At 35.2% G+C, this 23,732-nt stretch overlaps 1 protein-coding gene across 1 annotated transcript in view; it reads left to right on the top strand.

The window, feature by feature from the left end:
- Nucleotides 1-23,732, top strand: part of ELMO1 (engulfment and cell motility 1) — a 1,021,083-nt gene that overhangs the window by 710,058 nt on the left and 287,293 nt on the right. The gene's annotated exons all lie outside the window — the stretch shown is intronic.

The raw sequence follows: 23,732 nt of genomic DNA, 5'->3' as shown, positions 1-23,732 counted from the left end.
AGCAAATGATCATTAAATCACAGAAACAAGCACTCGGAAGAAACTAAGGAGATGAATTTTCACTTTAATGCATTAAAAGGTCACAGAAAACACAAATTTTATCTCATGCATATAGAGCAGACATCCCCAAACTTTGCCATCCAGAGGTTTTGGAACTACATTTCCCATGATGCTCAGCCAGCATATCAGCTAGCTGAGCATCATGGAAAATGTAGTTCCTAATCCTCTGGAGGGCCAAGTTTGACGATGTCTGATATAGAGAATATTAAAAAAAAATAATTAAGAGACATAAAATCTGTGATGTCTTAAGAACAGAATGTCAGACTTATCTGGTGTTCTTACAAGATAAAGTAGCCAGTCTGATGCAACATTTTTGGTCTCATCATCAAAACACCAGTGTGTCTGTTAAGAAAATTGTCCTGATAATCCCCATTAGTACAGTGGGCCAACTCCGCAAAGTAAGTAAGTGTTGTCATGATGGATGACAAAGTTTCACTTGTAACAGGGCTGCATGCTCACAGATTCTATGAATTAAACCAGGGATGGCTATCTGACGGCCCAAGGGCCTCATGCAGCCCTCTACACTAGTATTTGGGGCTGATTATGTAAACTTTGCAGGATCAGATGTAGTTTTTCACGCTGACCCTTGCAGGGGCTGCCCAGGAGGAATTATTGTAAAAAAAGGGGCAGTCCCTGCGAGTGTTGAGATGGCTCCTATATAAAGTAATGGAGCTCACTGGAAAGGGACACTTTGCTCCATAGAGTTAAGTTAGCAGGGAGCAGATGGGGGCACTTTAAAAATCAAAACCAGCAACCAATATAAATCGTATTACGATGCTTTCTGCGTATAGCATCTTACAAATGCTTCTATTTTAGTACCCATGTGTTTTTCTATTATGGTATTAAAGGGACAGTCTAGTCAAAATTAAACTTTCATGGTTCAGATGGGCCATGTAATTTTAAACAACGCACCAATTTACTTTTATCATCAAATTTGCTTTGTCCTCTTGGTATTCTTTGTTGAAAGTTAAACCTAGGTAGGCTCCTATGCTAATTTCTAATCCCTTAAAGGCCGCCTCCTATCTCACTGCATTTTGACAGTTTTTCACAGCTAGACAGTGCTAGTTCATGTGTTCCATATAGATACATTGTGCTCACTCCCTTGACTTATGAGTCAAGCTCTAATTGGCTAGAATGCAAGTCTGTTAAAGGAGCTGAAATAAGGGGGCAATCTGCAGAGGCTTAGATACAAGGTAATCAAAGAGGTAAAAAGTGTATTAATATGACAGTATTGGTTATGCAAAACTGGGAAATGGGTAATAAAGGGAATATCTATCTTTTTAACCGATAACATTTTTGGAATAGACTGTCCCTTTAAGTGTTTTGAGAAAAACTTGCCACCTTCTAACTAGCAAGAAAAAATGTGTGATCTGTAGTGCGAAAATCTTTACAGAATTACGCTGCAATTTGAGAGACAATTTCATATACGCCCCTGGAATGCCCATGTTCAGCCCATTATTTTGCAAAAACAACAATTACGCTTTGTATTTTGTACTTATAAGTAAACATCTCTATGTTTTTTTGCACATCCAGTGTACTTTAAATACAATTTTACAGTGCATTTTTAATGTGATTTATTCCTGTGTGATTTGCATACAAATTTTACATTTTTGATAAAATACGATTTTTAATGAGCAATTTTGTTACGATTACAATACGATTTCCCCTACATATATTTATGTGAATGGTTCAATTATTGGTTTTGTATGATTTTTAAATTATTCATTGAATTTTGCACTTTTGTAGTGTATCCATCGTCTTCCCATATGCAAATGCAGTATACACCCCTTAAAGAGACTTTGTTTTCAGGGTAAAAAGTGGCTTTATAGAATTCCACCAGGGAAATAGAATCTCACCAGCCCGGAGAGCTTTGTAGAGTCTGGTTCTTTGTGTCCCCAGGGATAAAGCATAATTAAAAATGTGTGCCATAGTTTTTGTGGCCCCATGAAAAGACAAAATAAAAATGTGTGCTTTGGGTGGCCAAATCTCTAAAAAGCCTTTAACAGGGGAAACAGAAGATCAGGGTACCTTGTATCTTACATAAGTCCCCTGTGCCTCTGAACATTTGTAGAAAGTATATTATTATTTGTGTGTTTAATAATCATACATTAAAATATGGCCCTGTCTTAAAGCTTTTAAAATATTGACCTGTGGTTCCCATATGTTAGGAAGTTGGCCATCCCTTAATTAAACCATTAGAGATTCAATTTGTTTAAGGTTGTTTGTCAATGAATTGCTTCAAACATTTAATTTAGCTCATCTGCACTTTCAAAATTATCTAAAAAAAAGAAATACTGCAGCAAAACTGATCTCGGGCAGTTCTGCATTAATTTTTTTCAAACATCAAGAAGGTATGTAAAGTCATTCTTTCATTCTTTCACAGAGTATGCAATATGCAAGGCCATATATTTTACAGGTTGCTAACCCTTTACCAAAAAACAGAGATTACTGAGCAGATTAGTTCAGCAAATCTTGTTTCAGGAATAGGTTTTAACAAATTAGTTTCTCATCAACTGAATCAGCCTGGATCATTTCCTGTTGCTCATATTCTGTGCCCATTGGGCGTACAACACCTGTAGAGATTTATAAATCATTTTAATCTTACAGAGACCTGTACATTACACTTATTTTCTCAATATAATGGCTTTTTTCCCCTCTGGCTTACATATTTCTCATATCTTTTTAGTTCAACAAGTAATACAACAGGACAAGACACAGATAGTAATTCTGCCCTTTGGTCAAAACATTATTTCTTCTTTTAGTAAAATATTTGTGTACATACCCTAGATTCCACCTCTGTGTCTAGTCATCCTGCTACATGGACCACTTTTTATAATGGATTTTTATCTGATGACTTGACTACTATGTGGCATTTCTTACAAAACACTGAATGTTTAATCCAGTAGTTAGTATACTCTTGCCAGTCCACAAAGTGTCTACATCTTATGTTTTAATTTCCAAAATACCTTTCCATGTTCTGCTTCTACACAGTCAAATGAGACTTCTGTGGATTCAATAATTCATTACGGATTAATTTGAACAATTTTACCAACACTATTTTAGCTTTTATGATTTATTTATTTTTGTACTGAAACCTCACTTTTGGATATTAATCATTCTTGAATATTACCTCAGTAAGATGTATAACAGAGTTACTGGCTCTCTTTATCTAGTCTTTCAATGACAAGGAGGCAAAGGCCCTATTTTGCCTTTACGCCATATACTATTATTTTGCAGTCCATCACCCACTCTCCTAGGCATAGATATGTGGCAGTGTTAGCCTTCATAGACATGCATTGCCCATTTAAATAGTGGTAATATAAATATATAGGGAAAAGTACATTCATTTTTATTATTATTATTATACTTTATTTATATAGTGCCAACATATTCCACAGCGCTGTCCAAGAGTAAAATTTGTTTAAATAAAACAATGATACAAAACTTGAAAGAGACTAGACACATTTTGACAAACACACTGGAGTTGAGGGCCCTATTCCTGTGGGAACTTACAATCTAGAAGGATGGGAAGGTTAGAAACAGGAGGTGATGACTACAAGAGTGAGACTGTTGTTAATACCAAGTTAGATGTGGGCAATTATTGGGTAAGTGGGATTAATTTGTTACTGAGTTGGGTGATAGGCTTCCCTGAACAAAGATGTCTTTAGGGAGCGTTTAAAAGAAGGCAGATTAGGGGAAGTCTGACAGCGTGAGGGAGAGCGTTCCAGAGAGTTGGTGCCACACAAGAGAAGTCCTTCAGTCTAGAATGGGAAGAGGTAATAATCGAAGATCCAAGGAGAAGGTCGTCGGATCTGAGTGGGCAGGCAATATACAGGGCAAAGTACAAAACCTGCCAAGTAGCCACCTCTCAGGCATTTCATTTCTCTCAAACTTTGCATATAAACCAGATTGACGCAAGATGTAATAGTAGTGAAAGGATCCTGGAAAACCTGCACAAACACTAATGATACGCAGTTGGGCATAACAGACCATTTGCACATTGAGGTAATGTGGAAAATCTCCTCTCTTTCTTTGGTGACTCTCAATGGAACATTTGTGCTATCTATTGCCGGCAATACCGTAAAATTGCAATTTCACGAATTTGCCATTCGTCTGTAATTTCTGGGAGACAAACATGATGCTTAAAATGTTGTAAAATCGATCTGTCGCAGATTCACATCATAATTTAATATGGTACCATGGGAAAACAAAGGTCCATAGCTTGATAAATTGGAGATCTTAACTATGCATGTATAACACACGTATCTGACTCGCAAGTACATGCGGATTGCTTTGATAAATCTAGGCCTATTTATTTGCAAATGTTACAATTCAAAGTTTAATAATTGTTGACAGCACATGTGCCGCTTGGGTCTTTAGGCAATTATTTTTACAAATGGTCTGTACATTTTGGGTAGCTGAAACTTACCTTTCTTATGAGAACCTGTATAAATAAGCGGTGTGGATTTATATTCACCTGTTTGACACATTACAGGTTGTATTTATCTCTCCTGAGGCCAAATTGGATTTGGGTAAAAAACAGTCATCGCAAACATTTTTATTGTTTAAAAAGATAGATCCCTTTATTACCCATTCCCCAGTTTTGCACAGAAAACATGGTTATATTTATATACCTCTGTGATTACCTTGTATCTAAGCCTCTTCTGACAGCCCCCTGATCACATGACTTTATCTATTGACTTGCATTTAAAGGGCCATAATACCCAAATGTTTAAACACTTGAAAGTGATGCAGCATAGCTGTAAAAAGCTGACTAGAAAATATCTCCTGAACATCTCTATGTAAAAAAGAAAGATATTTTAGCTCAAAAGTTCCTCAGTAGCCACCTCCCATTGTAAAGGATTTCTAAGCAGCATTTTAGTGTGTCTGTCCTGGGACATCTGAAGGGATGAGCATCGTGCACTCTCATCTTATTTCACCAATCAGATAAAGGAAGTTTACAATGAAATCTCATGAGAGTCAAGTCAAATCTCATGAGATCACAGTAAAAGTTCACAACCTCCTTCATTTTTTTACATTTTTTTACCTGTAGCTGGGAGCAGCTGAGTATAACTTTTTACACAGAACTTACTCTGCTGAGCTGAGGAGATTGTGAGGTAAAATATCTTCCTTTTTTACATAGAGATGCTCAGGTGATATTTTCCTGTCTGCTTTTTACAGTTATACTGCATCAGTTTCAAGTGATTTAGCATATGAGTATTATGTCCCTTGAAGCCAAGTAGTGCTGTGGTGTTAGAATACACAGGCGTGAGCTAAATATTATCTGTATGGCTCACATGAATTAGCACTCACTCCCCTGTTGTGAAAAGCTAATACAAAGCATGTGATCAAGGGGCTGTCTTTAGTGACTTAGAAACAGACAGAAATTTAGAGGCTTAAAGGTTATAATGTATATTAATATAACCAAATTTTTTGTGCAAAGCTGGGGAATAGTTAGTAAAGGCATTATCTTTCTTTTTAAATAATAACAATTTTTGTGTTGACTGTCCCTTTAATTCCACGTTTTCAACTTTTTTCAACATAACTTTCTCTGTTTTGTATGCAGCCTGCCCTTGGATTTTACTACTTTTTAAATCTTTGTGGGTACCACTAGGGTGAATCAAGATAACCAGCAATTAATTCATACTTCACAAACTGTATCTTGGCTCCATAGCACTCACCCTTTCTGTTCTGCTGAATTAAAAAAAATAAAAATAGGTGAAAAGGTGAGGTTTCATGTTTTAATTTTTTTTGGCCGCATATCCTTTTAAATGGTTAATCTTCATTAGTGATTGTTATATATGAACATAAGTTAAGATATAGGAATCGCCTAAGTATATTTTGATCTCCATTAATTTTCTCTTCATTTAGTGCTTTTGATCACCATACAGTAACTTTTGTGATATATTCATTCCAGTCTTTGAAATCTCATAAAGTTCTGCTTAAAGGGACAGTCTACACCAGAATTGTTTTTGTTTGAAAATATAGATAATCCCTTTATTACCAATTCCCCAGTTTTGCATTACCAACACAGTTATATAAATACACTTTTTATCTCTGTGATTATCTTGTATCTAAGCCTCTGCAAACTGTCCCCTTATTTCAGTTCTTTTGACAGACATCCATTTTAGCCAATCAGAGCTGGCTCACTGGAACTCCATGTGCGTGAGCACAGTGTTATCTATATGACACACGTGAACTAACACCCTCTAGTGGTGAAAAACTGTCAAAATGCCCTAAGAGAAGAGGCGGCCTTTAAGGGCTTAGAAATTAGCATATGAACCTCCTAGGTTTAGCTTTCAACTAAGAATACAAAGAGAACAAAGCAAAATTGGTGATAAAAGTAAATTGGAAAATTGTTTAAAATTACATTCTCTATCTGAATCATGAAAGTTTATTTTGGCCTAGACTGTCCTTTTAAATTGTATCACACACGGTTCTTGCTTTAACATTCTATAGTTTACTGTCCTCTAGTTTTGTCCTCCTATCAAACAATGAAAAACTTTAATACAGTATATTAGTCTATTTCTTTCCTAATGAATGCCATCTTTCTTTTTAAAATGGCATTGTTTTAGGTACTGCATTATTTGGAGATAAGTGCTAATTACATATCAACTGCACATTTATTTATGATTTAACTATTAATGAAAGCGTTATGCATTTATATATAAAAAAAAAAGCAAGGGATTATTTGAATGTATGCACTTATAAAGATCAGCACTAAAACGTTTCACTTCAATGAATTGGCGCCTTTTATTTCCATATAGCCCTGTAATGAAAATACTATTATTATTTTTTTAAGATATATCCATATTCTTTATTAGAGAAAATATCAAGGCACTGACTAAACTCCTACTTTTAAATCTTCAGATTAACATGCTATTTACATTAATACATTTCCAGCTCTCAAGTAAACCACTATGATCGAACCAATGGAGCTTTGAGATACAAATAATACAAAACCTGTAAATACTGGAATAAGTTATTTTGATATCATCTTTAGTGTGGGAATAGTTCAAACTATTAGAAAACCCTTAAAAGGACAATTAAAAAGAATCTCATTAGCTGAAGTGAGTCTTACAGGGATATGACAGTTGACAAAAAGAGGTAGCAAGCTGATTGTCAGAACGGCAGTGTGTGCCCTGAATTTGAAGTAGGTCTATTTCAGTGTGATTTTTTTTTTCTTTATAGAGAGACAGGACTGTAACAAACATGATATGGTTTAAATCACACACATGGTACAAGGCAAAGAAAAGTACAGCACCTGGTAATTCAAGCTCATGTGTATCTGTTCCTCAGTCACTTTCTTTAATGTTGTAGAAAAAAGAAAAAAAATAGAAATTTTGATCATCATCTTAAAAATGTATGATACTGGTTAGCCATACTGGGGTAGCATACAAATTCAATTCTATAGACTAAGCCCTTAATGTAATATTTCCTTGTATTTTGCTAGATTATCATCAGTCTTTTAATAATAAAAAAATAGAGAGAGAAACTCAAACAGCATTTGATTATTATAAATTGTTAAGATTTGTATATTCTTAATATTTTATAATGTTATAATAGTTTATACTAGAAACTGCAATGGTATAGAATGTTATTGGTATATGCCTTCTATAGTAATACATTTAATATAAATATATTTTAAAGATGTATTAAAAACATATAGAAAATAGAAACCTTATTTGGCTCTACTGCAGTGCAATGTACTGAATGTTTTAAGGTCTGTTTATTACAATATAGAAGTCATTATCTATAATTAACATCCAGTCTAGGCAGTAGTTGTTAGCAATCAGTAATTGCTATCACACTTTAGAGAATAGATCCCATTGACTCAAAGAAACAAGTGATCAAAATGCTTCTCTTGCTGCCAGTTTATTCACTTGCCTGCAAATGGGTCCATCAAGTCTTTGTACTAATGATCACTAGGAGACCTTCATTAGTTTAAAAATACTTTGGAAGATTGAATTTTAATTAATTCCCTTTGTTCTGGAAGATTAAAAATACAGTATTATTGTGAAAGACAGAAAATACTTGAAATTATATAATTTTAGCACAGTTATAAATTTATGTACGAGATAGGTGGAAGTTTTGGTATATTCATTAAAATTAAGATGCAAATAAATTCTAGATCTTCTCTATGAAATTTAGCATTTAATTATTCGGATATTAACTTTGATTGAATGCAAGCTTATGGAAATAAAAAATGTGAATGTTATATTTGGAAGCGTTCATTTTAATATTCAAAAGTTAACATTTATTTTATAAAAACATTAGCATTTATTCAAATGTCATCTATTACTAATTTTAGGACATCTTGAATTTGTCTTTACAAATAGTAGAAAATATATTAGGGGAAGCAGGAAATGTGCATATTTAGTTTTTTTTGAACATTTAAAGACCAATACATAATATAGTTAAATAAATAAAAAATACATTCTAAATATATCTCTCTTTTTCATCGGTATGTTTTTTTTAAAAAAATTGTATGTTTTATGTTGCCAAGTGTTTACTAAGAGAAGTAATTGGCATTTGTTTTATTAATGTTTCCCCCTTCATTGACTTCAATGAAAAGTGTGTTGTGTTGTTACTCCAAAATAAGAAAGAACAGTGCCCAACTGTGATTGGACACAGCTATAGCAGCTTGCTTCGTGGGATGATGCCCACCCAGGGTGCTGGACATTTTAGTGGTCTTTACCTTCTACAAATAAGCAGCTTATTAGTCTGATCCCACTCAGTTGCTTAAATACTTGGCAATGATTCTCAAAATCAGGACTTGTATAGGTTACCCCATAAGTATACTTTGGCCTATGTGGACCTCTTTACTGGAGATACTAGCTAAATCTTTAGGTATAGTAGGCAAGATGTCCGTCCACGTCTGGTTACCCCCATAACCCTCAGGGGGACAAATATTTTGTAAGGATCATTTGCATACAAATCAGGAAAGAAGACCATTCAGCTGGGAACACACATAGTAGCTTACTCAAATGGAATGTTGTATTTTAACTGTAGTTTTAAACAAGAATGCAATTTTGTTCTATGGTCAGGCCTACATTTGTTGAAAGCATTATAGAATGACTTTCCAGAAACACTTTATTTTTATTAATGTATAACTTTTAGCAACATGAACCTTGTGTGTTAGATTGGAGCTGTCCAGCATTACCGGGTGCTGAATTCCACTGCCTGAGTTTTTCATTTCCCTGAGTTGTAATGGAGTTTCTTGTTGTGCTTTTAATAGTTTGATGAAAAAGCATACACATGGGATAACAGATTATAAATATGTACTTTATTAATAATAACTTCAAACATAATTTAATAAAGAATTGTTTTAGGGTGTTAAATCTGGAAAATATAGTCTATGAATGCTAATCATAGTTTTTAAATGCATTATTTACACTATATATCTTTGTAACAATTTTCTGTAAATGATTATTACTGTCTGCACAAAGCATTACTTGTATTAATGATGTCAATATAAAGTTGTCTTTTCTCGGTTTTGTGTTTGATATATGTGTGTTTGTCCATGGCAAGCAATCACTCCATGTTGCCTAATTTGTTAGTGTAACCACAATCTGCTGGTTTATCATCACTGTGTATTAACACATAATGGCAAGAAAGTGAATTCCTAACCAGTCTGCAGCTGATCTCTCCCAAGGGCCACATCACAAAAGCTTTTTGCACCTCAGAATCCAATACTAGCTATGCATACATATTGATGTCTATGACCCTCTGAGAATCAATGATAAATAAGTTCCTTAGAATAACACAGGATTTAGTGATACATTTTCAGATGAGGTTCAATTACACCACTTGATAAATGTAGCCAAGATCTATGCTCTAGTTGGAACACATTGATCAATGAATTTAAACTCCCTATTAGGAAGGCAGGCTTTCACTTTATTGAGTCAGTCTTTCTTGTCTCACTCCTGTGAATTGCACACCACCCTGCATATAAAGTAAAATCAGTGATAAATGCATGTATCTCTCTGTCTGTCTGTTTGTTTGTCTATCTATATATCTATATCTGTCTGTGTGTGTGTAAATATGTATATGTGTGTGTGTGTATGTGTATATATATATATATATATATCTATATATCTATATGTGTATATACATGTATGTATATATATATATATATATATATATATATATATATATACACATATTTAATGGTGCTTAAAGGGACAGTCAACTCAAAAAATGTTATTGTTCAAAAAGATAGATAATCCCTTTATTACCCATTCACTAGTTTTGCAATACAACACTGTTATATTAATATACTTTTTACCTCTGTGATTACCTTGTGTCTAAGCCGCCTGATCACATAACGTTTTATTTGTTATCTACCTACTTGCATTTTAGCCAATTAGTGCTGTTTTGTGCACAACTTCACGGGCGTGAGCACAATTTTATCTATATGGCCCAACATGAACTATCAGTCTCCTGTTGTGAAAAGCAAATAAAAAAGCATGTGATTATGAGGCTGTCTGTAGTGGCTTAGAAACAAGCAGAAATTTAAAGGTTTAAATGTTATAAAGTATATTAATATAACACTATTGGTTGTGCAAAGCTGGGGAATGGGTGGTAAAGGCGTTACCTATCTTTTTAAACATTAACAATTTTGGTGTTGATTGTCCAGTTAAGTTTGCATATAACTCTAAAACTTTTGCAAATGGGTTAAACACACAGTTAAAGGTAACTCCAGAGCAGGAATGCACTACTGGGACCTAGCTCTAGACACATCTAGTTAGCTAATGACAAAAGGCATGTTTGTTTAACAACCAATAACCAACTAGCTCTCAGATATTATCACAAATTTGCCATTGCATATCTGTTTTGCTATATATCATATGATTCAATATTTTTCTATATTTTAAACCAATTTTAATTATTTTTACCATTTTTAGGTTCTTATTAATCATACTGTATTTTGACACTGCACTTTAGTGAGTATAACCGTTGTCCAATCTATAGGGTTTCATAATATCCCACATAATATCCCACTGGTTTCTTAAAGGGACACATTCACCTCTGTTATAATTGAAAAACCTAATGCACAGTTTCAGCATTCACTTTACATTTAGTCTTTTAGACGCCACATATAATCTATTTGTCCCCTAGTGCAGTCTAGTGTATTTAAGGACAATCTTTAGAACAACTCCAACAGCAAACTAGCAAAGCAATTAATAGCATTATAACTTAAAAACATATAAGAAGCGTTATATACCACTGTGCTCTGCTCAGCTGCCCAAGTGCCTACTGCCCATGGCCATGCCCAGCTCCAGTGTGAGTTCAGAGTTGATATATATATATATATATATATATAAATATTGATATAGATTAGAAGATTCACTAACCTGATGAAGCAGAAAAAGTCACTCTAGCGTTAAAGCACCGTACCACACTGATGGTCACGCTCACGACTCGTGACAGTGCAACACCCCACGACAGCCACTGACAAGTTGAACTGTTGTTTGTTCCACTAGTGTTCTCTGACTGACAGTGACACTCGTCCACACCACGGCACTGACTGAATGAGTAGCTGAGTGAGCTCACTCAGCTGACTGTCTGCTGCCCCTCAGTCAGAGAGTCTGACGACCGGAGTACGGAGTTATGGATGGAGTCTGACTGTGCTGTCTCTCAGGAGGACAGAGAAGGTGATGCCGGCACTCAAGTCCACCACTGCAACTAGCTCCTAGCTCTGACTGAGTGAGCTCTCACGATACTGACCTGGCTGAGCCTCTATTGCACGAATCAGTGCCAGTCGCACGTGACAGCTCTCTGCGCCTTATATTTCCCACCTGGCAGTAGTCAGTGACTCAGCCCAGAATCAGACATGCTCCTGTCTGATTGGCTGAGGGGCAGGCAGGGCTCCCGAGGCTTCTAGACACAAGCCTCCGGTGGGAGCGGTATGGGCCGCAAAAGAGACTGCATTAGCTCTTATTCGCCACTGGGTGTCAGTCTCTAGCGGCCCATACATTAAATACATTCATATTGCTCAATGGAAGGGTAGTTGTGGCCTCTACTTTCTTGTGCAACACTGAATTTGGGTCGGGGGGTAGGGGGTTTCACCTTTTATGAAGAAAAAATATTTTGAAGAAAAAAAATGAAATAACAATTTTTTTTCAAATTATTATTAATAAAGAGTGTAATTACACACATTGGCCATGGGAGGCACTGCCTCACCTGCCTCCTATGAGTGCACGTCACTTCTCTTTCTCCACTCTCCCCTAACAGCTTTGTTTTATAAAAAAAAGGGGAGTTTACATGCACTGGATTATATATAACAAATTAGCACTTTAGTTGCAATGTTTAAACCACAAAGGGACAGTAAACATTAAATGCATTATGAATGAATGATAAATTTAAAGCAAAGATTAGCCTGACTCCTGAGAACAATATCCAGACATAATTTTTAAAGTTATTTTAGTTGTTTAAATGGGACAAAGCAAATGAGAATAAAACCAATTCAGTCTCAAAGCAAATTGTCTGTTTAGCCATCAAAAATTGTAAAAAATAAAACAAAAGAACTAAATAAAAAACATATAATACTCCAACAAAAAATCTATAGGAATGTTAAGGAGATCAGTCATTTAAAGGGATAGTAAACACCAAAAATGTTATTGTTAAAAAGATAGATAATCCCTTTTTTAACCATTTTCCAGTTTTCCATAACCAACAATGTTATAGTAATATTCTTTTTACCTCTGTAATTACCTTGTATCTAAGCTTCTGCTGACTGCCTCCTTATCTTAGATCTTTTCACAGACTTGCATTTCAGGCAATTAGTGCTGACTCTTAAATAACTTCACGTGCATGAGCACAGTGTTATCTATATAAAAAACACATGAACTAACTCCCTCTAGCTGTGAAAAACTGACAGATGCATTCAGCTGAGAGGTGGCCTTCAAGGGCTTGAACATTAGCATATGAGCCTACCTAGGTTTAGCCTTCAACTAAGAATTACAAGAGAACAAAGCAAATTTGATGATAAAAGTAAATTACAAAGTTGTTTGAAATTGCACGCCCTATCTGAATCATGCACGTTTAATTTGGACTTTACTATCCCTTTAATGCTCTAGAAGAACAAAACCTAATGTACTCCCTCTTTAGAATATCTTAAATTGCATAACATAATGATGTACTGTATTAGTATAGTATATTAGCTAAAGATTTAAATAAGCATATCATTTGCTGTATATGTACACTACAAAACCACTATTTGTATCCCCTTAAAAAAACAGACTTACTTTCAGATTGGCTGTTAGTACAGTCATTTGTGCTTGTAGACAATATAAGCTTTTTAAAGGTATGGAATGTTCCTTAAAGAGTAATGGTTTTGCAATATAGATAAATGTCAAAGGAAGCGTATTTTTAAGGCATGTAGGGCAGATATGTTTAAAATGTATATTAAATATTTACCTAGTGTACTTTATTGGTATGTTTCTTTAAAGGAATATGAAAATCTAAAATAAATGTTCATGATTTAGATAAGATACTTTTTAAAGTGAAGGTAAAGTTTTAATATGCTGATTACAGTAATGAATTTGACATTACTTAAATAAGGTAATCGCTAACTTTTTTTTCACCATTTGTTGTTTATGTATGAAATAAATCTTTTTTAGAATTCCTTACCGTTCCGATTTTAACTCTTCCCAACCGCTATTTTCTTATTTTCTATTCAGTGACGTATAGAGCGGTCACACCCACTCTATACGTGTCTCAAAAGCGCGTTCTTGATGATTCATTGAACTGCGCATGCGCAAAGCGGCAATTTCTCTTACTACTGCGCATGCCTTCTGTAGGAAGCCTATTACGTATTATGGGATTATACCAATAGGCATACTCGAAACAGGAGTGCGCGTGAAGTCTGAGATGAATACATTAATCTTAGCGCATGCGCAGATCATCCGGGAGGTGGATGACGTCGATTGACGGCCGCCAAACGGCCAGATTTTCAATTGCCTCATAAAAAAATGTGACCAACCCAGGAAAAAAAACAAATATCAACGGGTTGAATTTGCAGACCAACAAAAAGTGAGTAAAAACAGCAAAAACTTACTTTAGACTCCTAATTAAAAAAAAAAAAAAAAATGAATGAAACTCATATTCATTTTGGGGAACTAATATTATTACAGTTTCACATCAAGGTAACTTTACCTTCACTTTAAGTTATTTTGCATTATCAATTTTAATTAGTTCTAGGTAATCTCAGGAGCAGCATTGCACTACTGGGAGCTAGCTGGTGGATTGGTGGCTAAACTCAAATGTCTCTTGTTATTGGCTCAACAAAATGTGTTAATTTAGGTCCTAGTAGTATATTGCTGCTCTGGAGCTTATTTTAACATTGTGTTTAACCCTTTTGCCGGGTCTGAAAATATAGGTTTTTTTATTTTTATTTTATTTATAACCAATAAAAGGGTACAAAAATACAAATTACATCATCCACCCACCTCGCAGGGTGAGTTCAAAGGCAGAAATAACAGTACAATAAATTGAGGTATCATACATTGGCATATATAAGCAGATAAAGAACTCCGATGAAAATGGAACTTTGAAAATTTTCAATGAGTTAATGGATAATCCAATAGATGTGTCTGTACCACAGTATTGGGATTTTTTTAATATTATTAAACCTAACATAAAAACAGACACACACAAAAAAAACAGGAGAACATCATGGACACCTGGTAACACAAATACATTTTTTCTGCATCCTGTGGTTACATGGGTAAAAGGAGTTATATCTATTATTTTTCTTTGAGTCGTACTAAATGTGAAATCATCAATACTAAGTTGCAGCACATTAAGCTATTATAACATCTCTAAAATATGCAATTATTGTTCGTTATTCATTGATATGAATTGTGGCATAGATTAGTAAGTTGAGTTAGGTATTCAATGTCCACTATGCATAGAGAATACGTAAGCTGTGTAGAATGTTAAGACTGTATAGTTTCAAGTCAAAGTATGTTACATTATGGAAATCATTTACTCGGTGACCTACTTGTGTGAAGAAGTCTTATGATATCTTTTGATAATTATAGCTATAATAAACTGGCATCATCAGTATTGATCACGTGGTATAATATGGTTTTCAATATATTAAACTATCAAATTAAGGTTACCAGGTCCACACAAAACCATAACAACAGTGATAAAAGTGAATGACAAAATGACAATTATTAACGTGAGTGACAAAATGACATACACTAAAAACATTTTTAGGATTTAACCTAAGATGTATTGAGTAAAGATATTATGATCCCAATCCATAAGACTGATTGCTGTGACATTATGTAAACTTTTAAGTGAGCGGTGAATATACACTGACTATTATGTCCGGCCCAATGTAATATTGCAGAACACCATTGCTCCAGAATAGTATCAACACGTAATGCACTATAGAGTTAATGTGGAGCTAAGAGAACTCTGCCCAGGGTGTGTAGAGAGTTTTGATACTAATCTATGGAGGCCAACTAATCAAAGTGAACATATTAAGTTAAACAACTATTGTAAAGCGTGTTTCTTTCCATGCATTGCTGCAAAATACTGCGAGAGTTTAAGCTCCATGTGCACGGCTCCTGGTTAAGGTGTATAAGAATCTGGCCCAGAGTAAATACATTTTAAGGATTTTTAGTGTATATTTTATTGAGTATGGGCTCTATTATCTCAACACATTAGTCTTAGCTAGAATAGACGTGTATGGTGATAAACATGAATGGATCATTGCCACAATATAGTACCTGATAGCACCTACCATTAGATTGATGTGAGATTTAGAGAATACTGGTTAGGATTCTTGGGGAATTGTAATAGCAAGAGCCCTAGAGCAGGGGTGTCCAAACTTTGCTCTCCAGAGGTTTTGGAACTACATTTCCCATGATGCTCAGCTAGATAAAATGCTGGCTGAGCATCATCGAAAATGTAGTTCCAAAACCTCTGGAGAGCAAAGTTTGGACACCCCTGCCCTAGAGCTATGTGTAGCTCTTTCTCTGTGTTGCTTTATGTGCTGAGAATGTGTAGGTTTAAAATGCAGGACTCTTGGTAAAAAAACAAAATACATGCTGCAACACTAGACACTGACCCACCAAATGTAGTGTTATTAACGGCATACAGCATACGTGACCAAAGTATGACATTCATTTAGTGTTTATATGTAGTTTCCTTGTAGTGGGTACGCCTTACACACACACACTGTACAGTGAAGATTTGACAGTGCCCACATAAACCACCACAATAAAAAAAAAAGAATATCCAACTATTTACAAGATAAATTTATGTGTATTGAAGAAGAAGAAAAAAAAAACACATTTCAATATTAAACAAGAACAGAAATTACCATTGCTGTAGTGTAAAGTATACCCCATGGGATTGATGCATAGCTAAAGTAATATTGGTTGAAGTTCATGGGGAGTTGTAAGACATCTTTAAAGTCAAACCATCAGAATGAGACTACCTTAGATGCAGCCAACATCTGTGGATATCTCCAATCAGCAAGAGTTCCATTTTCTGATTAGCCGGTTCCACTCCGATTTGAGGCAAGCTGGCAATACGGCAGACGCATATGTGAAATCGGTAAGGCTCCATTAGATTGAGCGGTTCTGCGGTCTCCCTGACTGATTTGCCGCAATCAAAGTCTGCTCCACTTCACTTCAGGAACAGGGATGAGTCGTGTAGATATTCTATACGAATTTCAGTCTTGGCGGTTGTTATACTTGGTGCTGGGTAGATATTGTAAGCCAAATAACCTCCCAATTACTTTTGTAGAATTATGAGTTGTAATCAATTCTCTCCCGACTGTGTGGTTCGGCTGGGGTAAGCTCCAAAGATGGCGGCGAAAAAGGCAGAGAACTCATCCTTGAATCCAGAAACTGTATAATGGGGACGGTGAGTGGCCGCGTTGTCCCAAAGTGGTCTGCAGTATCATCCATCAATCTGTGTCATAGTCGCAGTAGCCGGTTTGTGATATGGTAGTTGTGGCAGATGATGGGGTTCAACACGTAAAGATGGAGATCTATGTGCCTATGTCATGGCCAGCAGACACTGCATGGATGTTTCCAAATTAGTGAACGCTGGGAGTAGTAGTATTTCCAAGGCAGAAAGTATGTCTTGTGTAGAGTGTAATAGGTTTCTATCCACTAACTTGCAGTTTCTGCGTCACTGAAAATGGCGCCGTTTCAAAAGGTCAGTCCAGTTTAAGTTTAAGGGACCTCTGGGGGCAAGGGTGGTGATATTTCCCTTTGCAAAATATATAGGCGATCGACCCACCGTTTAGATACAGTGTCCAACAAGCCAAAGCAGCGGGAATGCGGTAGCTATGAGTTTTTATGCTAAGTTATTAGGAGTCTTCACAGAGCTCTTCAGCCATGCTACCGCTCGTTAGTCCCGCCCACTGGAATTCCCTGAAAATATAGTTATATGCATGAAATAGTGCAATAATAAAATTATTTAACGCATTAGATACTTTTATGTCCCTTTTAATGTAAGCTACAATACCAAAATTAATATCTTAAAGGGATATGAAACCCAATATTTTTTCTTTCATGTTTCAGATACAGCTTGCAATTTTAAGCAACCTTCTAATTTAATCCTATTATCATTTTTTTCTTTATTCTCTTGGTATCTTATTTGAAAAGCAGCAATGTAAGCTTAGGAGCCAGACCATTTTTTGGTTTGGCTCCTAAGCTTGCATTCCTGCTTTCCAAATAAGATACCAAGAGAACGAAGCAAAATTGATAATGCTCTATCTGAATTATGAAAGAAAAAAATGTGGGTTTCATATCATATTAAGGGGACATATTACTTAAACTGTATTATATATATATATATATATATATATATATATATATATATATATATATATATAAAGACCAGCATTTGATTTATAAGGTGCAGTATCATCTATAAATTGCTACGTCACTGCTCCTACTATACCTTTTTAGGTGTTACAGACACCCTCAAGTTTCAATCTAACCTCCACACAGGTCACCCCACTGCATTAGCAGTTTTTGCCTTTTGTTTTTTAGTTTGTGATGTGGCCAATCAGAAGTGTGCCAAATGCGCCATTGACTTTAACCAGTAACAAATGTCAAAGCTTTCTCTTTAAGATAGAACAAAGACCATTTGTCAGTATCCGTATTATTCAGTATGTTCCTTTAAGCATTTATGTCATAGTATTTTTTTCCATTTGAGAAATATTTATGCGGAATAACTGGGGGGAGAAATGTTTTTCTTCATCTGATTAAATCTTTGCTGTTGTTTTCGTGCCAAGCTGCAGATCAGATACCAGTCACAAATGATTAATTTGTGTTTATGTTGTTAGATATTTATAAAAGATACATAGCTTCTTCCCATTCTACATTTAATTTATCCATAACTTAATGGGCTTAGAAAATATTTTTTTTTACTTTGTCAAGCCTCATCTTGTGCTTCATGGGGATTTTATTTCAAAATCATTGTTGTTTTTAAAGAAAGCTGTAGGACTACGGGGTCTGCTTATTGTAATGGATTGAAATATGCGTTTTTTTTTTTTCCCAGTGGGCAAATTGTAATACCTTATAAAGTCATTTATTACTAATGTGAAAAATGTGCCCTCAAGTCACGTTCTACACATCTTATGTACACATATTACCAGATATTATTTTTTCACAAAACTCTCCATCATCAGATCCCACAGAAAAGTAAACTGATGTAAAGTAATAGAGTAATTTGCAGTATTTACACATATGTGTCAACATTTAGTATAAGTATTTTTACATTATAGGCCAAAAATGAAAACCTATCATTCTCTAGAACCTGGAACATCATGCAAACATAGAACCATATCAAACAGGACTGTCCTCCATTTTCTGAGTCTGCACCATGTCTCAAATGTACACCTGTGGCATGACATACACACGTACACACTCATACTTATACACTCAGACATACACATACACACACCCACATACATACACACATACTCATACATACACATACACACACATTTACACATACACATATACACACTCACATACACATACAATCACACATACATACACACACATATATACAATCATACATACACACACTCACTCACACATGCACACACTCACATACATACACACACATACTCACACATACACATTCACACATACACACTCACACATACACTCACATACACTCATACACACATTTACACACACACTCGCACATTCACACATACAAACTCACACATACACACACATACTCGCACATTTACACATACACACACATACTCACACATACACACACACATACATACACACCACTCACACATTCACACACACATACATACACACATACACTCACACACATACACTCACACACACACATATATAAAGCAAGTGGTCCAATATCAAAAATATTTCTAAACAGACATGTCTCAGCTATGTTTAACCTGCTCCGCCTTTTTAAAAAAAAAAAATATAATACAGCTTGATTTTTTATTTATTTATTTTATTTAAATTGCTTTACATTTAAAGGTACACAAAGCCCAAACATTTTCCTTCGTTATTCAGAAATGTTTTATAATTTTAAAGAAAAATTTCCAATTTGCTTCTGTTATGAAATGTGCTTTGTTCTCTTGGTATTCTGTGTTGAAAAGCAGGTATGGATGCTCAGGAGCATACACGCGACTGAAGCACTATATGGCAGAAGTTTGGTTTTTAACATGTTAAACACTACTGCCATATAGTTTTTCAGACACATGCACACTACCTACCAAGGTATTCTCTTCTTCAAAAAATATTATGAGAACAAAGTAAAGTTAAAGTGAATGTAGACTTTGAGGAATGTGTGTCTGGTTTTTAAAAAAAACCTATTAAAAACAGGGGCACTGTCATTCATCAAAGTTTCCATTTCAGCCGTTTTGTTAAAATACTTACCTTTATTTCTTGACAGCCGGAACAGAGATTCCCCGGCTTGCCGTGCGTCTCTTCATAGGTCAGAAATGAAGAATCCGGCTTCCTCCAATCACGACATGGCCTCAGGCAATGTTTGCTCTGAGGGGGGAAGCCGTGATTGGAGGAAGCCGGATTCTTCATTTCTGACGTAAGAAGAGACGAGCGGCAGACGGGGAATCGCTAGTCCGGCTTCATGAAGAAAAGGTAACTATTTTAACAAAACAGCTGAAATGTAAACTTTGATGAATGAAAGTGCCCCTGTTTTTAATAGGATTTTTAAAAACCGGGCACTCATTCCTCAAAGTTTACATTCACTTTAATAATAGAAATAAATTGGAAACTTTAAAAAAAAATTATTTTCTGTCTGTATCATGAAAGGAAAAATTGGGTTTCATATCCCTTTAATACTTTTTGCCCTGGGGAAATGCACCACTTTGGTGCAGGGCATCAGACTCAGCATGACAAAATATAATAGTTGTTAATATATTACTCTGTTTATCAATTGTAGGATTTTTTTTTTTTTATTCGAGTTAAAGGGACATTCCACATGGATGTATTTCAGTTTTAAATAGAACCTTTTTTGAAATACACCTGTATTTGCAAAAACACTTCTAATAAAAGCTATAACTGTTTCAAAAGTGTATTTAAGTATGCACCGTGCACCAGCATTTTAAAAACAGCACTTGCTCAGAGAGCCTAAGGTGCCTGTACTATCTGGTAATGACTCAATTTGTTAATTGCTGACATGATACAAGCACCACTGGTGCCCTGAGCAGCTGCAGTATTTAAAATGCTGGTGCACTGAGAATATCTAGCTATGCTTCACATGCACGTGCAGATTAAATGTTAACACTAAAATAGTGATAACATTTATTAGAAGCATTTTTACCAATAAATGTATATTGTAAATTTTTTCTATTCAAAAATGTAATTCATCTATGTGCATTTAAATTTTTACCGGAATGTCCCTTTAACTGCTAGGCAAAGCAATTTACCAATCTTGTTATCTCACCAAACATTCCTGGTAGTGTCCTTATTATCACCAATCAGTGGTTAACAACCATTTCCCCTCCCAATCCCACAGTCACAGCATTCCATACTCAAATGGGTACAGCGTGTTTTTTGTAAATAAACTTTTTGAACTGTGTCCTGTGATTAAAAGAGTAGGGAATTTTGAGTTGCTCCAGAGGAAGGATGGGTTTCCATTAAAATCCCGTATATGCTTTCTAAGGCACCAGCCACTACTAAGCATATGCAAGAGTTCACAGTGTATACGTATATTAGTCTGTGTGCTAGGGAAGTCTTATATATAGATCACTGTCTTTCAATATCCACACTACCCAGATATTTAGCCCATGTTGTTATGCCGCTGGCAGCCGAGGTGGCGTGAATACATGGCATTAGAAATGGTACATTATTATTAAGTACGGAATACAAGCTGAGGTTTGATATGTTTAGGTAAGGTTATGACCAATATCACACAAGATTAATTATAAAATGGGATACTGCGGGTATTATTTTATCTGGCTCCACCTCACTGACGAGACCCATAGGAGGCCAAAACGATCGTCTGGGGTTGTCATGTTCCTTGTTCAGTTGAGAATTGCCTGGTATTTCGGGGCTGGACTGACCTTAATTGGCAGGATCAGACTGATATACTTCAGGAAAGTTTTCTTCTGTGAAAAGCACACTGGTCTAAAAGAGGCTGCTTCCGGGTGGTAAATCGCTATAGAACAAGCCACTGAGCTGTTGTTCGTTCCTGGTAGAGCGCTTCTCTCTTCGTATGCATATTATTTTATGTCTTAGGCACTCCGTATATGTGAACTATAGATAGCGCTAAGATAGTCTGATATTCTACAGACCATTTAATAATAATATCAATGCTTTAAGATTATGTACTTCTTTATATTATTTCATGCTAGTCATCTGAGTTTATTACGGATAATATTGTTGTTACCTGTATTGTTGTAGAGTAGCAATATATTGTGTTTAATGTTTCTAGGTGATAGAAAGAGCCCATAATATACCTTCGCAACTATAAATCTTATTAAACAAAGGTTGGTCTGGGATTTTCCATTAGATTTGTCCTTTAAAAAAGTTAAGTTTTGATCCTGTCCATTTGAAAAATAGACCCCCCATCTAACAGTAGTTAACGCTGCTTAGAGCAGTTCCATTGCCAAGATGTGATTTTCAGGCTCCTATAGTCTATAATTTAACTCTCTACTTCCTATATAACTGTTCATAGCTTTATATGGTATAAGGGCAGAGAGTGACCCTATATGTTTTGTTCATCTACAGTCCTAAGGGTCCAAGAGCGACTCTATATGATCCATTTATGCTATAAGCCCCCTACCATATCCCCATGCTGATAAAATTAAAGGTTCAGGGTCCAGAAGAGGCCAATTTTTTCCCATCTGGGATTTTTTATTCATAAGTTGGAATGGTTGTCAAAGGGGATAATTACCTAGTAATTTAAAAAAAAAAGGTTCATCATTTGAGACCCATGAGTGGTCCCATCTTGTCTCAGTTTACCAACTATAACGACTCATTTTGTACATAGTTGAAGTGTTCAAGAGTGGCCTCATAAGGCATCTAGTTGGTATACAGATTGGTTAACCAAAGAGTGTAAATGTCATATATATGTGTCATTTATATATCTATCCTAATTTGTACCTGATGAAAGTCATGTAACCATTTATTTTTGTAGTGTCTAATATATCTTGACATTTAATATTTGTATGCCTCAAATTGAACCTTAATAAAATTCATTTATAAAAAAAATATATACCTGCTTCTATCTGATCTAGCATAATCTTCCAGTCTGCCAAATTAAAGTCCCCTATTTCTATAACCTTAAGCTTCATGGTCATTTTGGTTATTTCTTCTATTAACAGATTATCCAGTCTTTCATCCTGTAATGGAGGCCTATATACAACCCCTATTCTAAACACATTTTAGCCCCAGTTTCCACAGTCACCCAAATACTTTTCACATAATCATTAGTTCCTACTATTTCACTAACCTTTATATTTTATTTTAAGCACAGAGCAACTCCACCACCTTTCTTTCCTACTGTTTTTTTAATTCATTTGTATCCAGGTATGACTATATCCCAGTCATGAGAATCATTGTACCATGATTCTGTTATATCTACTAAATCCAAGTTGTCCCTTGTTATTATTGAAGTGAGTTCAGGTAATTTCCTAAGCTGCAAGGATTTTTCTACTAGAATTTCTAGAACTGTAACTTTGACTAACAGTTTTTGCATGTTGTGGGGGTCAGGTGGATATATTAATGCTACCCGCTTTTACTAGTTTAAATTACTTCTAATAAAGCATTTGAACTCCTCTCACAGATTCTCTGTTCCTTTATCATCTCTCTTAAATAACTTAGTATCTTGCCAAACCTTTCTATAATGGCCATTAGAACCAAATCCTCTTTCCCTGCATCATTTATTTAACCAAGAATTACATTTTATTATCTGCTCCATCTATCCTGCTTCCTGGCCATACACAGATAAAATAGCAGACAATGATACAGTTGATGCCACATGCTCTAAATGATTGCCTAGGTCAGAAAACTCTTTATGAACAGCAGGAACATCATTACTAGCCAGATCATTTGTTCCTAATTAAACAGTCACATCTATCTCAGTTTCCTTTCTTGCTGCTTTAACAATTCTGAAAATATGATTCTTATCCCTGTAAGTAGTAGCTCCTGGAAGACATCTAACCTCCCTTGCTTCTA

The sequence above is a fragment of the Bombina bombina genome, chromosome 5 (assembly GCF_027579735.1).
Source record: "Bombina bombina isolate aBomBom1 chromosome 5, aBomBom1.pri, whole genome shotgun sequence".
Lineage (NCBI taxonomy): Eukaryota > Metazoa > Chordata > Amphibia > Anura > Bombinatoridae > Bombina > Bombina bombina.
The sequence above is the reverse complement of the archived record's forward strand: the minus strand, read 5'-3'. Positions and strand labels throughout refer to the sequence as shown.